Raw genomic sequence first — 17,829 nt, 5'->3', positions numbered from 1 at the left:
GGAGTGTTAGTGGTATTTTTCAGTTTTGAACTTGACATTTTATTTATTTATTTTTAGATTTTCTAGGAGGTGGGTGTTTTTTGTTTAGCTTCTTTCAATTTTATTTTGTTTTGCCAATTTAGAGATAGAGTTTGTTTGTTTCTGTAAGAAAGAGTGGACCTAGGTTGTAGGCATCTTCTTATAAAGTACCATCAGGATAATCTGACTGTAAACAGTGCACCTCTTTGAATACCACATGTTCTAGGAAATGACTGGCCACAGAAAACCCTCCACCACTAGTACCTGTTTTAAGAGCATGCCCAAAATGCTTGCTTGCCCCATGACAGCTAGCCAAGGACTGCCAAATGTACCTGTAGAAAGTCATCCTGGCTTCCAAAATCCCACCTTAAAAGAACTATTGCCACTCAGGGGCTGTCTGAGCCTTTCCTTTCTCACTGTATCAAATGCCGTCTCCTTTCTCACACCCTAAAATCCCTGCTGATAGTTCCCCTTGCAAGATTATGAATAGTCTTTGATGCTTTTGTCTCAGCCTAAGTTTTATCTTTGACAGATGTATCCCCAACTTAGACTCCCTTGCCCATAGAAGAATCAAATTTTTACTCATTCAACAGAACTCCACTCTTTACTGCCTGCCAGACGCTATTTCCAGGATTGAGATGTAAGATACATAATTTGCCCTCTGTCCAGTTTACAAATGTTAATCCAGTAATTCCATAAATAGTAGTAATTTATCACTAACCATGCTTACCAAGGTATAAACCTGGTTTTCATAGTTTAGAGAGAAGTGGTCCCTCTTTTCTATGTGTAATCGAAACTAAATTGTTCAACACGACGTTATAAACTGCTTGTGATAGAGAAGTAGTTATCGTTGTGATTGCCATTACATCCTCTCAGTATCTGTGAGTAGACAGGCATTACATCTGCAAAGAAAAGAGTAAATTAGTTGACACTTTCACACCCTCTCTAACTTCTAGAACCAAAAAAATAGTTGTCTAGTGACATATATTGACAATGTTCTCTTTCACCCAGGTTTTTCTGTTTTCAAGATTACATGAAAAAGGATGTTCTCAACAAACTAGCAGAAACAATGGAAAGCAATACTTTATCCCAAATACAAACATATTTCTGTTTAGCAAATAGCAGGGGTGTATAAAACATCCCCATTTCTCTCCTCATATAACAGAATGTTCTCTGCTTACTGTATTAGTTAACAAATTCAAGTCTGTTTATCTTGTTTGAAATCCCACTTCATCCATAAATTACGGCGTCCCACAATAACACCAGAAGGACAATATCACCATTGTTTGCTTCCACAATCATCTCAGCCCACAAAATTCTCTTCCATTGTCAGCTTGCTGTCATCAAGCCATTGTTTTCCTCTTTTCAGGGTCTCCCTACGAATATCATTCAAATCGTTTAAACACTCAGCAATGTTTTTGCTATCCGTGCAGACTTCTAAAGAGCTGGAGCCCCAGCGTGATGACCAAATCGGCCTTGACTATTTATCTCTCCAGTCATTCTTTCCTGGGGCCCCGGAGTAGCTGAGTTGCACTGTGTGCGGTGCAGTGGGGGAGCTTCCCCTGCTGAAGCTGGGCGGTTCCACTGGACAATGCAGCCTTTTCTGCTCCACTCTCTGGGCGCGGAAACAATGAGATGGTCCAGGGAGAGGGGGTGAGGCTGATTGTTTATAACAGCGATTCCCAAACTTCCTAGGGGAAGACATTTTCATATTTAAAAAAAGTGTGTATTATGATTACGGATTCTCTTTACACTCTTGTTTAATTGTAAAAGGACGACAGGCACTTGATTTTAAAAAATTAATATGTGAAAAGTAAGTCTCTCTTCCCTCGGGTCCCCTGTTCTCTTCCTTAGAACTACATTCTTGCATTCACTCTGCAACTGTTTATTGTGTTTGCCATTGAAAATACAGCCTGGGACAGACATGGTTCTTGTTCCTGTGGAGCAGAGGGCCTAATGGGAGATAAGGATGTGCCATTTCTAGCAGGGTTTTCTTTTTGTTCATTGTTTGTTTTTAGGAATACCTTCTATATGTTACTTGTGATATATATTCTTTCTCTCATTTTAAAAAATATGTATGGTGATTTACTATGTTTTACATTTTGTTTTATTCCTGTAGCAGTTTATACAGGACACTTTTTTTTTTTTTTAACTTACTAAACAGTATTCTTTCTCCTTTCCAAACAGCACGCTGATCTTATTCGGGGGAATCACCTCTTTCTCACTGTGCACAGTCCTCGTGGGAATGTCAATTAAGTCCTTTGTCCTCTGGTAGCCAAGGATGAGGTATGCAACCCACGTTCTCTTTCTCTCTTTAGAGTGAATCTCAACAGGAGTGACTCAAGGATTAAAACAACATCAGAAGGGCACTGCCAACATCCAGAGAAGATGGTGGAGTGGTACCTGAGGTGCTGAGTGCTCTGGGGTTGCCAGTGTCTTTTCTGCTGTCCGGCCTCCTGGCTATTCTGTGGACCAACTCCTGTGGCTCCACTTCATTTCATTTTTGCTCCAGTACTCCAGAATTGATTTTTGCTGCTTGAACCAAAGATATTTAATCAAAGGCATACAGTCCATCAGCATGTATAGACCTACCTCATTCTTTGTTAATTCCTGAATAGTGTTTCTCTAAAGTCATGTATCACCATTTATTTAACCATCTCCTAAGAGCAGACATTGTTTTAGTGTTCCCATCAAAAAATACTTCAGAATATACATCTATACACAATATATATTCTTGTATATCTGTGTTTAGACAGATGTGTGCATATGCTTTGGCAGATAAATTTCTGTAAGTGAAACTGCTGAATCAAAAGATATGTACATTTTCAACATCATCAAACAGTGTCAAAGGCCCTCACATGAGAATAATTGTTCTCTTATAAGTATTGATTGAAAATGTAAATAATGGGAAAAAATTAGTGATACTTTATTTGTAACAACTCTTCATGGTTGCTAAGTGAAAAGATAATTCTTACTGAATTTAGAAAAAGTTATTCTTACTGACTTTATAAAACTGGGAAAATAGATATAAACACAATGAAAAGCCAGCCATCATATCACTTCTAATTCTATCCCTCACAGTGGTAGAATTGCATTTATCATCTTTTTTTTTTTTTAACCCAGCATTTAGGTGTGTTTTTGAAGAGGATTATTATCAACAAGCGATTCTATCATAGCTGGAAATAGAGGTCACAAAATATATTTCTTAAATTCCAAATGTATCGGATTTTCTACTTAACTTTTTGGTTTTTGATTTCTAATTTAATTGCTAGTGATCAGAGAACATACTTTGTGTGGTTTCAACCCTTTGAAATTTGCTGGGGCTTGCCTTGAGGACCACTACCTGATTGATTGTGGTTACATTTATGTATGTCTTTGAAGAATGTCTTCTCTACTTTTGGGCAATAATCTTTGTACTTGCTTTAAACTGGGTTTGCTAATTATGCTGTTCAAAACTTATCCATGCTTACTGATTTTGTTTACTTGATCTGTTGGTAACAGAGAAAGGTACGTTAAAATTTCCTACTATGATTATGGGTTTGTCTCGTTCTTATAATTCTATCAATTTTTCCTTCATATATTTTGAGGCTCAGTTGTTAGGTATGTATGGGAGCAAAATTGTTCTTCTACCCTTCTAGGTTTTATCAGCTGATCTAATAATCAAATTTACATAAGACAGATTAATAGGAGAAAAACAAATTTAATTTTATAGGTACAGAAACCCCATAGTAATAGGATCTAAGACCAAAGCAGGCTGTCTGTGTACCTTTTTAAACAAAGAATCAAATACCTGTGAGGATTGAAAAAATAAGGGAGTTTTTCATCGGGGTAGCAAAATAATGAAGAAATAACAGTCTATTTGTACAGCTCTCTCAGCCTTGAGTTCCCCATGTTGGACAATGAGGATGCCCTCCATCCTCCCAGCACAGGGAAGATACCTTTCTGTGGGAACTTTGTTTCCTGCTTTCAGGGGAACAAAGGAGGGTCAGGGGGTTCTTCTTATATCAGCTGTTTCAGAAATAACTTTAATCCAAAATAATCAATATGTGAACATTTGTGTATTTTGGGATAGCTTGCTCTGAGCCCCATCAGTTGCATACGTATTTGGAATTCTTGTATTTTCCTGGTGAGTTAAATATTCATTATTTAAATTGTCCCTTTTCAGCTCTAGCAGTGTTTTTGACTTAAAATCTATTCTGTGTTATTTTACAGCTTTTTTTGTTGTTGTTGTTATTTTGTATGGCTTAACATTTTCTTTCCCTTAAAATCGTTTGCTTTCAACCCATTATAGTTATCCTTTGTAAACAGCTTGAAATCAGTTTTATTTTTTAATCCAGTTGAGTAGTCCTTGTCATTTAAATGAGCATTTTGTACATTTATATTTAATGTAATTATTGATGTATTACAGAGTATTTTCTATCTGTCCTGCCTGTTCTTTCATCCTTTACCTTTATTATTATTATTTTTTTGGTATATTTTTGATGAATTAAACTAAAGAGTAATTTTTTTTTTTAGATTTTTGTTGTTGTTGTTGTTGTTATTTTGTGGGGGAGGGAGGTAGTTAGGTTTATTTATTTTTAGGGTAGATACTGGGGATTGAACCCAGGATCTCATGCGTGCTAAGCATGCACTCTTATCACTTAAGCTATACCCTCTCCGTAAAGAGTTCTTAATTGTCTCATTTTTCTCTAGGAGTTTGAAAGTTTTACTCATATTCTTTCATTACTTTTATAGTTATTACGTCCTTGACTTAATCAAAGTCAAATATTAGGATCTTTTAAACTCTTTATGTATAATCTGAAGACTTTAATATTAGCTACTTGAATGCTGTGTATCCCCTCCTAATTAATATGACATCATGCACTTTAATTTTATATATTGCAAAAGCAAGTAAAACATTAGCATTATTGTTTTGTACATTTAATATCCATTTTGACATATCCACGTATTTACTGGTTTTGTTTCTTTTTACTCTTTGCTGCATCTTTGTTGTTTCATCTGGATGATATTTTTTCTATTTAAAGAATCCTCTTTGATAGATTCTTTAGTGAGAATCTGCTGGTGACAAATTCTTTTAGTCTTTTAGAATAAAAATGCCTTTATTTTGCCTACATTGGGAATTAACTTTTTTAATTTGCCAGTTTGACAGGGGATAATGGTATTATACTGCTTTAATTTGCATATATTTTATATATTTACTACTATTCTCTTTCTTTTCTTAGGTACTTAATTTCTTACAAGGTTAAGAACTTTTTCTTTTCCTGGAAATGAGGAGAGTTTACATAATTCACATAACTGAGGTTAAAATACGAGGTGTGCTTTTGGAAACTTATCTGCTTCTTGTTCATACACAAAGAAACAGAAACCCATCTAAGAGCTGCCTATGGTTAATAAATGAACTCTCTATATGAACAAGCACATTAGTAATGCCACCAACTGTTCTTGCTAGTCACTCTGATTTCATGTTACAAACTCCTGAACCAACAACATCTTTTCTTCAACTCTGTGACACTTTGGATATTTCTCTTTTCCCAGCAGTATTTCAGAAGGGGAGCTCTGTTGTTTTTTTGTTTGTTTGTTTTTTTGAAATAGTTTTGAAGGGTAGAGATAATCCTAGGTCAATAGAAGCTCACTCATTCAACTAGATATTTTATTTTCAGCACTTACATCAAAAGTTGTATTCATTCCTTATCCCTTCTGCCTTCATTTAAGTTATCTATTTTTGGTTAACTGAGCAACCCATAACTTAGTGGCTTAAAACAAGTATGAGTAATTATCTTTTACAGTATTTGCATCAGGAATTCTTGTAGAGCTCATCTGAGCAATTCTTCTGTTCCATATGGGGTAGGCTGGGCCAAAAGGTACAAGAAGATGTTACTTCCGTGTCTGGCATTGCCTCTCTATGCTTCTCCATGTGTCCTTTCTCTCTCCATGTGGTGTCTCATCACTTAGTATTCTGGCCTAAGCTTCTTTAGAGCTTGGCATCTGGCTTCCGACATTCAAAGAAGAGGCCCTTAAAGGTCTCTTCAAGACCTTGAGCAAAGCTGGCCAAGTGTCACTTCCACCATATTTCACTGGTCAGAGCAGATCACAGGGCAGGCCAAGATTCTGGGGAGGGAAATAAAATCCGTCTCTTGGTGGTTGGAGTGACATGCCTGTATGCGGGGAGAAGGAATTGATGGAAGCCGTCTTTGGATACTATTCACCACTCTCCCTTGGCAAGTACTTCATATTTCTTTTCTGAAGACCAGAACACATTGCTTCTTTCAAACTCGTATTTATTTTAAAGCATAAATTAGAACATGAGTCGCGCATATGCTTACCCACTTGGTCCTTTCCTTATGGACTAAAGATAGAACAGACTTGTTCTAAACAGGCTGCAGTTAATGCAAAGTATGTAGGCCACCCCTATAGAAGCTTGGCTTTCTAATCAAGAATTCATGTAATGTTTTAGTTTTTCATTTGCTTCCGCCTTCCTGGTATTAGCCAATAAAAGAATTATAGTTTTAATAACTAGTTGACACAGCTGATTTTATCGATTTTAATAAATAATCAAACATGGCTAAAAGCTAAAACATCAAACAAATGATCTAAATCCCTAAAACCTTGCCTGTGCTAATCACGAAACCCAGTTAAATGACTAAGATAAGAACAGATTAGTGTCATTAGGCAAAAAGAAGAACACGTGCCAATTACAGAATATAAGTCTTATCACTGAATAAAAACCTGAAATGAGCTGCTGTGTGCTCTTACCCATTTGTGGAATGCTGCAGCCTCTTGTTTTAAGTAGCCATCCAAAAGAAATCAATAACCACCGCAAACAGAGGAGCAAGAGAACATCAACTGAACGCCTGTCATTCCTTTGTTGTGTTTTCTCCTTGGTTATTTTTACGAGCCCTATGAAGTTTGCCCAAGATGGAAACTGAGACTCACAGAGATCAAGTATTCAGTCCAAGGACCCACAGCTACCTGGAGACGGAAGTGGGATTAAAAACCCAGGATCTGGTGCTGTACAAAGTCCCTATGATTTCCTGCTCCCATGCTGAATCTCAAACAGAATTGAAATCATACCTTATCATGAGAAGTACCACTTGTGGTCAGTCCTGAGTCCATTCTGCTCTACTGATGCTCCCACCCTGGTACTTAGGAGAGGAGGGTTGCTGTCCTCATGGCTGTCATTCTCACGTCTTATGGTTTCTGTTCAGCCTCCCAACTTTGAATAACCGGTTTGTAATTTCATCATATATAATCTGTCTGGAATAAATTTGTTCCTGAGAGGTGTAAATACAGAGCACTGGTTTCACACGTTGGAGTGTTACTCAGAGGATCTTAACCTTTTTGTGTGTGTTTCAGATGCCTTGGCAGTTTGCTGAGGACAACTCACATTAATGTTTCTACATGCAATGCAAAAGAAACCAGTTGTATTGAAACACGGTGTAACTCAGTACCCTAACTTCATCCGGCTCAAGCAAAAAAGAAAAAATACGTCAGGAGTGGGGGTGAATTTAGTGGTTTAAAAAATTACATCAGAGATTAGCAAACGGTGGGCTGTGGGCCAAATCTGGCCCATTACCTGTTTTTGTAGTTTGTTGAAAGACCATTATTGTATTTGTTTATGGTCTATGACTGCTTTCTAAGAAGATATAAACCAAAACCAAAAACGCCTCCATTCTCTTGTGGAAAGAGGAGCCCTCTTCTCCCTCACTCTTCCTCTAACTCCATTCCAGGTATCCTTTGAATATTTAAGGAATTGGCCAAATTTTTGAAGTTAGTGTCTAATAAATGGCCTTCTTAAATGTAGGTCTTTTCTTCTCCCCAGCCCAACGTATAGGTAGGGAGAGTGTTTTTTGCTGTTAGTCATTCATCTTTAATCTTAACAAAAGCCAATTTTGGCCCATGACTGCTATCATTTAATTGGAAATTCACGGGAGGGAAGAGATCTCAGAACTGTATGCTAGGCTGAAATGAACATAGATTTAATTTTTAAAATTGATAAAAAGTTCATTTTATAGAAATGAAGTCAATTGGTTAAGAAGTGTCTGAAAATAAAAACTGTGGATATTTCAGTTCCATTTCTCTAATAGCAAAGAAAACATAGATTGGGGAAATCTGATAATGCCCATTTAAACATGACCTGGGAGAGCCTCCAAGAAAGCAAACTATAAAACAAATAAATCACTTACTATTATGAAGTGTGGAAAAGGCAGTGATCTCAGACCTAAACAAGGAGATAATCACTATTCATATTGTGTTTTGAAACACATTTATTAAAGAGACCTGTGGAAACGTATTCTGTAAGCAGCAAATGAAATTAATTCCCGCAGGCAACTGCATCCTGGCAACCAGAAATGGCAGTGCTCTGGGTTAAAAGGCAAAATGACCTTTGGCCTAGAAGAGACAGGGATAATTATGTGAAATGTCTCCACCCTTCTGTCTTAGATCCCTTTCAGAAAGCAAGAGGGCCTGCTGGTTCTGCCCCAAGATCGTGAGCTGGAGTAAAGAGATGCCATTCAATCTTGAAATCATTTTCTAGAAGCAGTATCTGTTGGCCTTTGGGGATGCTAAAACCTCCTCTGCCTACTGTGGTAAGCAAAATAATGGCTCCTCAAAGATGTCCAGGTCCTAATCCCTGGAACCTGCAGACATGATACCTTACATAGCAAAGGGGACTTTGCAGATGTAATTAAGAATCTTGAGATGGTTTCCTGGATTACCCAGGTGGGTCCAGTGTGATTACAAGCCTCCTTATAAGTGAAAGAGAGGCAGGATAGTCAAAGAGAGGCTTAGAGGTGCTACACCACTGGCTTTGAAAACGGAGGGAGAGACCACAAGCCAAGGAACACAGGCAGCTTCTGGCAGCTGGAAAAAGCAAGAAAACAGATTCTTGCCTAGACTGTCCAGAAGGAATAAGGAATACAGCCTGACTGACCCATTTTAGGTGTCTGACTTCCAGAACCAGAAGGTAATAAATGTGTGTTCTTTTAAGCCACTAAGTTTGTGGTGACTTGTGAAAGTGGCAATTAGAAATGTGACAATGAATATATGTATGTTCATGTATAACTGAAAAATTGTGCTCTACACTGGAATTTGACACAGCATTGTGAAATGATTATAAATCAATAAAAAATAAATAAATAAATAAATAACAATAAAAACGAGTATACCTACTTGGTCCTTTCCACTCTGCCCGCACGAGGAGACTGGCTATCCCTCAGTCAATTCAGAGGACATGTTTCAGGCCACATTTTAGAAGATGCAACTTTGAGTGTGATATAGAGAAAGGTGGAGTTTCGTGTGGCAAAGTCACCTTTAGTTTTCAGTGAGAAGTTGTGATCTCTTTGGTTTCTTAGAAGTTCTGGTTTCTTACATGGGTGGGATGGCATCAGGGTCCTGGGGCCCATTCAACCTTGGAAGGAAGCACTGTTGTTTCTTTCCATCCAGGCCAAGGAAAGAAACAGTCCACTGGCCAAATTTGCAGACTCTGGGGCAAGACCATCCGGTTTTGGAACATAGTCACGGTGAGATGTTAAGCTTTGTCTCTCCATTTTTGAGTAAAGGATAACAGTATCTAAATAATGAGTTATTTATGTAAAACACTTGAAGAGTACCTGAAACATAATAAATATGATGATGATGGTGATGGTTTGTGTAGATTTTGATGCTGGCTCTATTATTAGGTTTGTAATCTTGTGCAATGTTTTTAAACCTGAGTGAATCCCAATACTTTTTCATCTATAAACTAGAGCTAATAATAGTAACCACCTCCAATGTTATGAGAGCTAAGACAATACACATAAAGCATGTGGCAGGTAGACAAGGCTCAGTAAACTTAAGCCATACTGCAGGCAGTGGGGCTCCATGCAAAGGAGGCCAGGAGTCAATGGTTAAGCCTCCCTGGAATGTAATGCTTCTCCATCTTCTTCAGCTCTTCCTTTCTTTGTCTGCAGGACAGTTAAGATGGAAAGAACTAAGAAGGCACAATTGCATTTTTATTCCACAACCAGGCAACTCAAAACTGGGGTCCTCAGCAGTGAGCCGGGGCAGGTGAGAAGACACTATGTACATGTGGCACATCTTCTGGGAAAGTCAACTTTACTCAAAGGTAAATAATTTAACATATTTTTCTTTGAAAATAAACATGGATGTATTGTGAAGGAGAATGCAAATTTTCCATGAATTTTTAAGAAGAGGAGTGGATTATTCAGCCACTTTCTTATTGAAGCTTTAGAAACTCAACTCAAACTAGCTTTAGCCGAAAAGACATTACAGCTCCTGGAATCTGAAACTTTAGAGGGCTGTATTTTGGAGCTGGATCCAGCGGGCCTACCACTGTCATCAGGGGTCCTTATTTTCCATCTTCCATGTTTGTTTTCCTCTGTGTTGTCTTTGGTTGTTTGCAGGCAAAATCAACCCTTGTCCACCATGAGGAGACTTTAGAAAAATTGCTTGCATCTGGGGACCATGCTCCCTGATTCCTCAGGACATACATTTATTCTCTTCTTTGATATATTTGCCTGAACTGTGAGCAAAACCAGTCTTTCTCTGAGCCCACACCTTTTAGCCAAATCCAGGTGTATTGGCTACACTTTGTCAGGCAGTGGTGGGACTGAACACACACAAGAGGCTCCCACCTGTGACTGCCTTCTGCATAGTCTGAAAGTGTGCCACTTACGGAGAATATGTTTAGGGACAGAACCAATTGCCTTGACTTTCCTCCAGGCTCCAGTGTAACTTCCGGCCTTAATCTTCAAGGGTCTACAGTGGAATTTGAGAAAAATGTTTTTCATAGAAGTCAGGTGTGTGATTTGGTGTGCACTGTCCATCTTTCTGTATCTCTCAAGGACTCGTAGCTGTAGTTAAGATCCAGAGCCCTGCGTCCTAAACATCGTACCAGAATTACTAAGAATTACTGGGTTTCTAAATTCCTCCCTTAAGTAAATAACATGGACTTGGGTTACCAACTCTAAGTAATTTAAAACAAAAAGAGCAAATCAAAATATAAAACCATCTTGGGCCTTCTCCAAGCGTTTCCCCAAGTTTTTAGGAGACTGCTAAGTCCTTGAACTGCTCTGTGAAAAAATGGTGAATGATCAAGGAAGTACCTCTCTGGGGAACTGATGTTCCCTGTGAGCACATTAAAGGCTCTGAGAAATCTTGCAGTAAAAGACTCTGTTTGGCCTTATTTGACGTCACCCTTCTTACACTGATAGACAGCTTGCCTCACAATTATTAACATTTGGAACACTCCCTGTGAAGAAATGCTGCCTCAAGTCCAGGAACTGGAAGCCAGGAAATTCTTGCTTGGCTTCTCAATTATAAGCAAAGAGTATCCAAAGACTTTAAGGGCTGAGTTCAAAAGTGCACTGTGTACATCACAGCCAGACAAAAGCTGGCGTTTCCGTGGAGTAGAGGATCCTGGGCTGAAAACCAGCTGTGAGTATGTGATTAGGCACTTCCCCGGCTTAATCTTGAAAAAGTGAACACTAAGCATCATACATTTGGATCTAAAAGTTACCTTTATTCTTTTTTATCCTGTTCTTTCTTTCTGTCCGCTCAACTCTGTTTCCCATCAAGATCTAAAAGGTTAGAAAGGCAAGCACAAATTCAAAGGGATGGAATGATTCAACAGAACCCTAGGTGGAAGAGCCCAACTTTCACATTTCAGAGGAAATGGCCAAAGGAGTTGAAATTATCCAAATTCTCCATATTTCCACAGGTCTTCTTGTGCTGCAGATTGCTATAGACTGATGTTTATGTCCCCCACAAATCCCTATGTTTAAACCTAGCTCTCAAGGTGATGGTATTAGGAGGTGGGGCTTTGGGGAATGCTTGGGTCATGAGGGTGGATCTCTCATGAATGGAGTTGGTGCCCTTACAAAGGAGACCCCAGAGAGCCCCCTTGCCCCTTCTGCCATTTAAAGACACAAGAAGGATATCTGTGACCCAGGAACCAGGTTTTTGCCAGTCACTGAATCTTCCAGCACCTTGATCTTGGACTTGACTGATGTTTCACATCCTCCAGGACTGTGAACAATAAATTTTGGTTGCTTATAAGCCACCCGTTCTATGGTTTTGCTGTTGTAGCAGCCCGCATGGACTTAGACCCACCAGTCTGGAGACTGTGACATCTGTGGCAGTGGCAAGTGAGTCAACAGTCAGGCCTGGCTGCAGGCAAACTGGACAAGGAGGTGGTGTTCATCTTAGACTTTTTCCCTCCCTTCTGTGTCATGAGACCCAGAGCCTTCGAGCTGCCCTTCTGCCACTACTCTCAGCTATGCATTCCTCTCCACCTTCTAGCTACGTGTCTGCCTGAGCCAACCTGGGCCTTGCTCCTCCCTGTTAGCTAATGGGAATAATAATAAGAATGATAAATAATAATAATCATAGCAGTAGCAGATACTGTTGAGTGAGCACCTCTGCATTTCATGAGGCTTGATGCAAATCCCAGCATCGCTTCCTACCACCTCCCCCCCCCACAGCTATATATAACATCTGTTGTTATATAAATATCTATTTTTATTTACCCATGAAAGGATTCAGATGTAGGACATTTAAGTAAATTTCTCAGTTCCATGGAAGGAGGGAATGGCAGTACTAAGTTACAAAAGAGTTGTTGATGGTGAGTAAAGCGTTCTACCCTGCCAGTTGTAGTATTTGTATTGTAGCATGAGCATTCTGGAGATGACGATGCCTTAGCTTCAAGAAGACAGCTAAAAGTCAGAATTTTGTTTTTCATGGGAAATGACTGTAGAGATCTTTCTCTTTCCATTGTATCATTGGGTCATAGGAAAAATTTCCTCTGTGTGTGTGTGTGTGTGTACGTGTGTACGCATGTGTGTCTGTGGGAGGGGTGGGAAGGGAAGGGAGGACATGAAGACTCTTTACTTAGTAAGAGGTTAGCAACACACATTGCCTGCTTTTCTAGTTAGTATAATGAGTTCTTGTTTTGAGTTTAAAATGTGTACTTTTTTGGTATTAGATTTTCATTTATTTCTGTTTGATACATTTACTTTTCAAGAAAGAAGCTAGCATATGGTCTATTGTTCAGCCTTGTTAACATTTTGCTGTGTATCTAACAGTCTACCGTTTTTCCCCTTTCAGTTTTTACTGAGATAAAATTGATGTCCATCACTGTGTAAGTGTAAGGCGTACGGCATGATGATTCGATTTACGTATACCATGAAATGATTATCAAGGTAAGTTTAGTGACTATGCGTCATCTCATATTGGTATCAAATAAAAGGAATAGAAAAATTTTTTTCTTGTGATGAGACAGGATTTACTCTTTTAGCATCTTCATGTATGACATACAGCAGTGTTAATTATATTTAGACTATTGTACATTCCATCCCTACTACTTATTTATCTTGTAACTAGAAGTCTTGCTTTTTGACTGCCTTTATCCTGTGAATGAAAAATACTGCAGACCATATCAGTAAACAAAGAATGCTGACGCCATCAAGTCATTAGCGGCTGCCGCCACCTGCCAGTGAAGACAAGCCTGCAGCCCGGCCTCTGCAGCCACTCACAATGGTGCCCTCCGAGGGGACTCAGAATAAGGACAGAATACTGGCCCTAGATAGCTAGGTGCTTGTCAAAGGAATGAATTCAATGAGCCCAAATGTTTGCTTCCTCCCATTCATATAAAAGTGCTAAATTCTTTAACTTGAAATGTCTCATTTTCTTCAGTTAACAAGTAATCTTTAAATGTTCCAACTACCTGGTCTTTGTTGTAAAGCTCCTATATATCCTAGGTCCTCCCCTACCTCTTTGGAGCAGTCCCTCAGAGTGATCTGAGAGGCTGTCATCCTGGGCTGAGTCCTTAGTATTGTCCACCAAATAAAACGTAACTCTCAACTTTTAGGTTGCACATTTATTTCAGTCAACAATCCCATCCCCCTCGCCATAGCCCCCACCTCTGGTAACCACATATTGGATCTCTCTTTCTATGAGTTTGTTTGTTTTGAAGTATAACTGACTTACAACACTATGGTAGTTTCTGTTTTACAACATAGTGATTTGGAATTTCTGTACATTTCAAAATGATGACCATGATAAATCCAGTTACGATCTGTCACCATACAAAGATACTACACAGTTATTAACTATATTCCCCACACTGTACATTTTCTACCTGTGAGTCATTTGTTTTGCATTTGGAATTTGTGACTCCTTATCTCCCTCACCTGTCTCTTTCCTTCTTCCACCCTCTTCCCCTCTGTCACCCACCTGTTTATTCTCTGTATCAATAGCTATGTTTCTGTTTTATTATGTTTGTTCATTTGTTTTGTTTTTTACATTATACATGTAAGTGAAGTCATATAGTATTTGTCCTCCTCGGTCTGACTTATTTATTTCACTCCAGGCTCATCCATGTTGTTGCAAATGGCACAATTTATTTCACATCTTTTTTTGTCCATTCATCTATTGATAGGCACTTTGGTTGCTTCCATGTCTTGGCTATTGTAAATAATGCTGCTATGAACATAGAGGTACATGTATTGTTTCTAACTAGTGTTTTTGTTTTCTTCAAATGAATACCCAGGAATGGAATTGCTGGATCATATGGTAGTTCTATTTTTAGTTTTTAAAGGAATCTCCATACTGTTTTACATAGTGGCTACACCAATTTACATTCCCACCAATAGTGCACGAGAGTGCCCTTTTCTCCACATCCTTGTCAACACTGGTTATTTCTTGTCTTTTTGATAATAGCCATTCTGACAGGTATGAGGTGATATCTCATTGTGGTTTTGATTTGCACTGATTAGTGATACTGAGCATCTTTTCATGTGTCTGTTGGCCATTTGTATGTCTTTGGAGAAATGTCTATTCAGATCCACTGCCCATTTTTTAAATCGGGTTTTTTTCTTTGATGTAGAGTTGTATGGGTTCTGTATATTTGGATATTAACCCCTTATCAGACATATCATTTGCAAATATCTTCTCCCATTCAGCAGGGGGCCTTTTGGATTCTCCTATATTAAATTTATCCACTTAAAAAATGAAACATCTGTGGCAAAATAAAGAAGTGGCCAGTACTAAAAGAGCTGTTAAGAAAAACATAGCTTATTTAAATAATGCTAAATGTATGAATACGATACCTGATTTTTTTTTTTTTTTTTTTTTTTTTACTTTTTGAAACCTCCCTTTGATTTTTGATAATTAATTGTCACTAAAGAGCCAAATCACTTTTGGTGCAGCATCTCAGCGGATTTCTCAGATTGTGGTGATATGAACGAGGGAAAAATCATCATTGTTACATATTTTATTATTTTGGAATTGTTTTCAAGCCACTGAAGTAATTGGCCTGCAGCCTCCTCCAATTAATAAGGTTTTTAAATGCATTTCTACAAATCTCCTTTTTGGAAGCAAAAATCTTGACTTAAAAAACTTGCTCGTAGCTGAGGTTTATTGCTAGGTGTGGGAAAAGCCTGGGAGCCATTTCTTTTTTAATAATTAGTTTCAAAGAAACCTGTGAAATCTTCATCAACATTTTTAAAGAAGAAGTCCCTATCAAGGAGAAGAAAGACTTTGAGATGGAAGGTGACAGAGTCTCATGCCACCTGCTGAGAGGTAGTGCTTGCTAGGAGGCAACATATTAACAAGAAGGGCCTTGTGTTTTTGCCAACCTTAAAGATTTTGTTCCTCCAGTAATGTGTGGTCCCTGAGTTGGGGCTGAAATATATGAAGATTTCTCCCAACCGATTCTCCACAGAAACTCAGAGGATTCAAATGGCAACTTAATGTCCCCACTGGCCCCCAAATGTACATCATTTGATTTCATTAAGGAACTGTGTTGTGAGATAGCCAATACAGGCTAGAAACGAATGGTTATTTTGAATAGTCTTCATTGGGTTTTTTTTTGTTTTGTTTTTTTTTAGTTCTTTTGGTCTTTCAGTTGGGAACATTTATGAGACTAATTTCATTTCTTATTGCAAAATCTATGTAGTAACGTGGCTGTCATCATAAATTCCAAAGGCAATTCTAATTGACCAGAGGAAGTGAGGGCCCTGTGGACTTAAGCATCTCACCATTTCATGTTGTCATCTCAGGGTGTTTCCTGAGAATATCTTTAAAGAATTCATGGATTCTGATTGCTTCGGTGCACAGCTGAAGGGCTTGTAGGACTTTTAAAGTTCAATTTTGTTTTAACTTTCTCATCTTGAACGAAAATGGTAGCTACCATCCTTTTCAAATGGAATAGCTTCTGTCATTTTAAAATATTTTTGTTTTTATTTTTTCTTCTGGAGATGGAGGAAAGATTGCATGGATAGATTTCTTGTGAGGAAAAAGTGGGGTTGATATCTTCATATGATTGCCTTGGATTAAGAAAATGGTTGGAGGAATTGAATCCAAACCTCTCTTAACTAGATTCAAAAACATCATTTGTAACATCAGAATTGCAAAATCTCAACTCATTTCATAATCTCTCTCCTGAAACTGGCTCCTTAAATATATTAATTTTAGTGGAAACAATCAAATAATTTTCAGTGTCTGGGACCAAAAATCTTACAATAGTTTTTTTTCCCTATCTGTTTTTTTATTTCCCATAGTCACAACTTTTCTTTTTCTTTAATCATGGAACTGTTCGTTATCATAGCCACTGTTCAAAATTCACATCTGGGAGGCAGTGTTCATAGTATATAAGAATTTGAATCCCGACTCTGTTGCACCCTCTCCTCACACTTCTCTGGGATTCGGTGACTATCAGTGGCTCCCACTTGTCCACTGTCACAAGCTGAGCTGCATCTGTTTGTTGCAGCAAGGTCGGCTCCCCTTTTCCAGCTGTCACCATGCTCATGTCCATCTCTGTCTCTCCATTCACATCAAAGCCTTCTCCTAGGATGCCCACCCTCTCTCCTTCTGCCTGTCTCAATCTGACCTTCCCATCCAGGCTTGGTTCAAACCTCCTTTTCCTGTCCTCTTCCCAACCATTCACGCCCACACTAGCCTGTCCCTGGTTTCAGGTCTGCCTCAATCACTGTCAGGCATCTTGTTTCCTCCGCTAGATTGGCAGTTCTTACACTCAAAGAACAATGCCCCCATATCTCTTTTGTGTTCTGACAGTGACTGGCACAGTTTAGACATATAGTTGGTGCTTAATATTAAACAAGTATCTGATTAATGGAACTGATGCATGATTTCCCAGCGTTCACTGATACCCCATGGTCAAAACATAATAGTTTGCTGTAGTTTTTAATGATTTATCCTTTTGGTTTTTCAAAGCTACCTCTTTGCCTCAAATTCAAAATGGGGCAGACATATCCTTTCCGATTGGAAGAGGAGCTCGAAAATGGCATTAGACCAGCATCTTAAGAATAATAGTAAAATTAGCAGATATTTATCCACAAGTTATCATCTGCCACTAAATGAAATGGAAAATGGAGAAAATGAGATGTTTGCCCAAAAGCACAGAGCTAGAGAAGGGGAAAGTCTCTGATGCCAGAGGAGCACTCAGCCTTTACACTCTGCTGCCTCCCAGCTGAGTTTTGTTTTTCCCTAATCTCTGTTGTTCTTCACAAGGTCCCCAGGAGATACCCTTGGGGAAGAGGCCAAGAAAGGCATCAGAATGCCCTTCTGCTGGCTGGGACTTTGACTCCAAAGCTCAGTGTAAAACTTTGCCATTTAGGCTGATCCCCATGGAAGGCTGTTTTGTCTTCCAGAGATGAGAGTGAAACCAAATAATCTGTTTCCCTCTACTTCATGCCAATCTTGGATTTTTTTTTTTAATTGCAGTATAGTCAGTTACAATGTGTCAATTTCTGGTATACAGTATAATGTTTCAGTCACACATACACATATATATTC

The 17,829-nt window shown here is 38.6% G+C and overlaps 1 long non-coding RNA gene across 1 annotated transcript in view; it reads left to right on the top strand.

The window, feature by feature from the left end:
* LOC106729852 overlaps window positions 1-17,829 on the top strand; it is a 659,616-nt gene that overhangs the window by 1,312 nt on the left and 640,475 nt on the right. Inside the window, exons 2-5 of the long non-coding RNA XR_001366270.2 lie at window positions 2,206-2,304; window positions 8,458-9,536; window positions 9,966-10,120; window positions 13,120-13,214. This is a non-coding gene — a long non-coding RNA (uncharacterized LOC106729852). The remainder of the gene's footprint in view (window positions 1-2,205; window positions 2,305-8,457; window positions 9,537-9,965; window positions 10,121-13,119; window positions 13,215-17,829) is intronic.

This window comes from Camelus ferus, chromosome 17, assembly GCF_009834535.1.
Source record: "Camelus ferus isolate YT-003-E chromosome 17, BCGSAC_Cfer_1.0, whole genome shotgun sequence".
Classification (NCBI taxonomy): domain Eukaryota; kingdom Metazoa; phylum Chordata; class Mammalia; order Artiodactyla; family Camelidae; genus Camelus; species Camelus ferus.
Note: the sequence above shows the minus strand (reverse complement) of the source record. Positions and strands in the feature narration are given on the sequence as shown.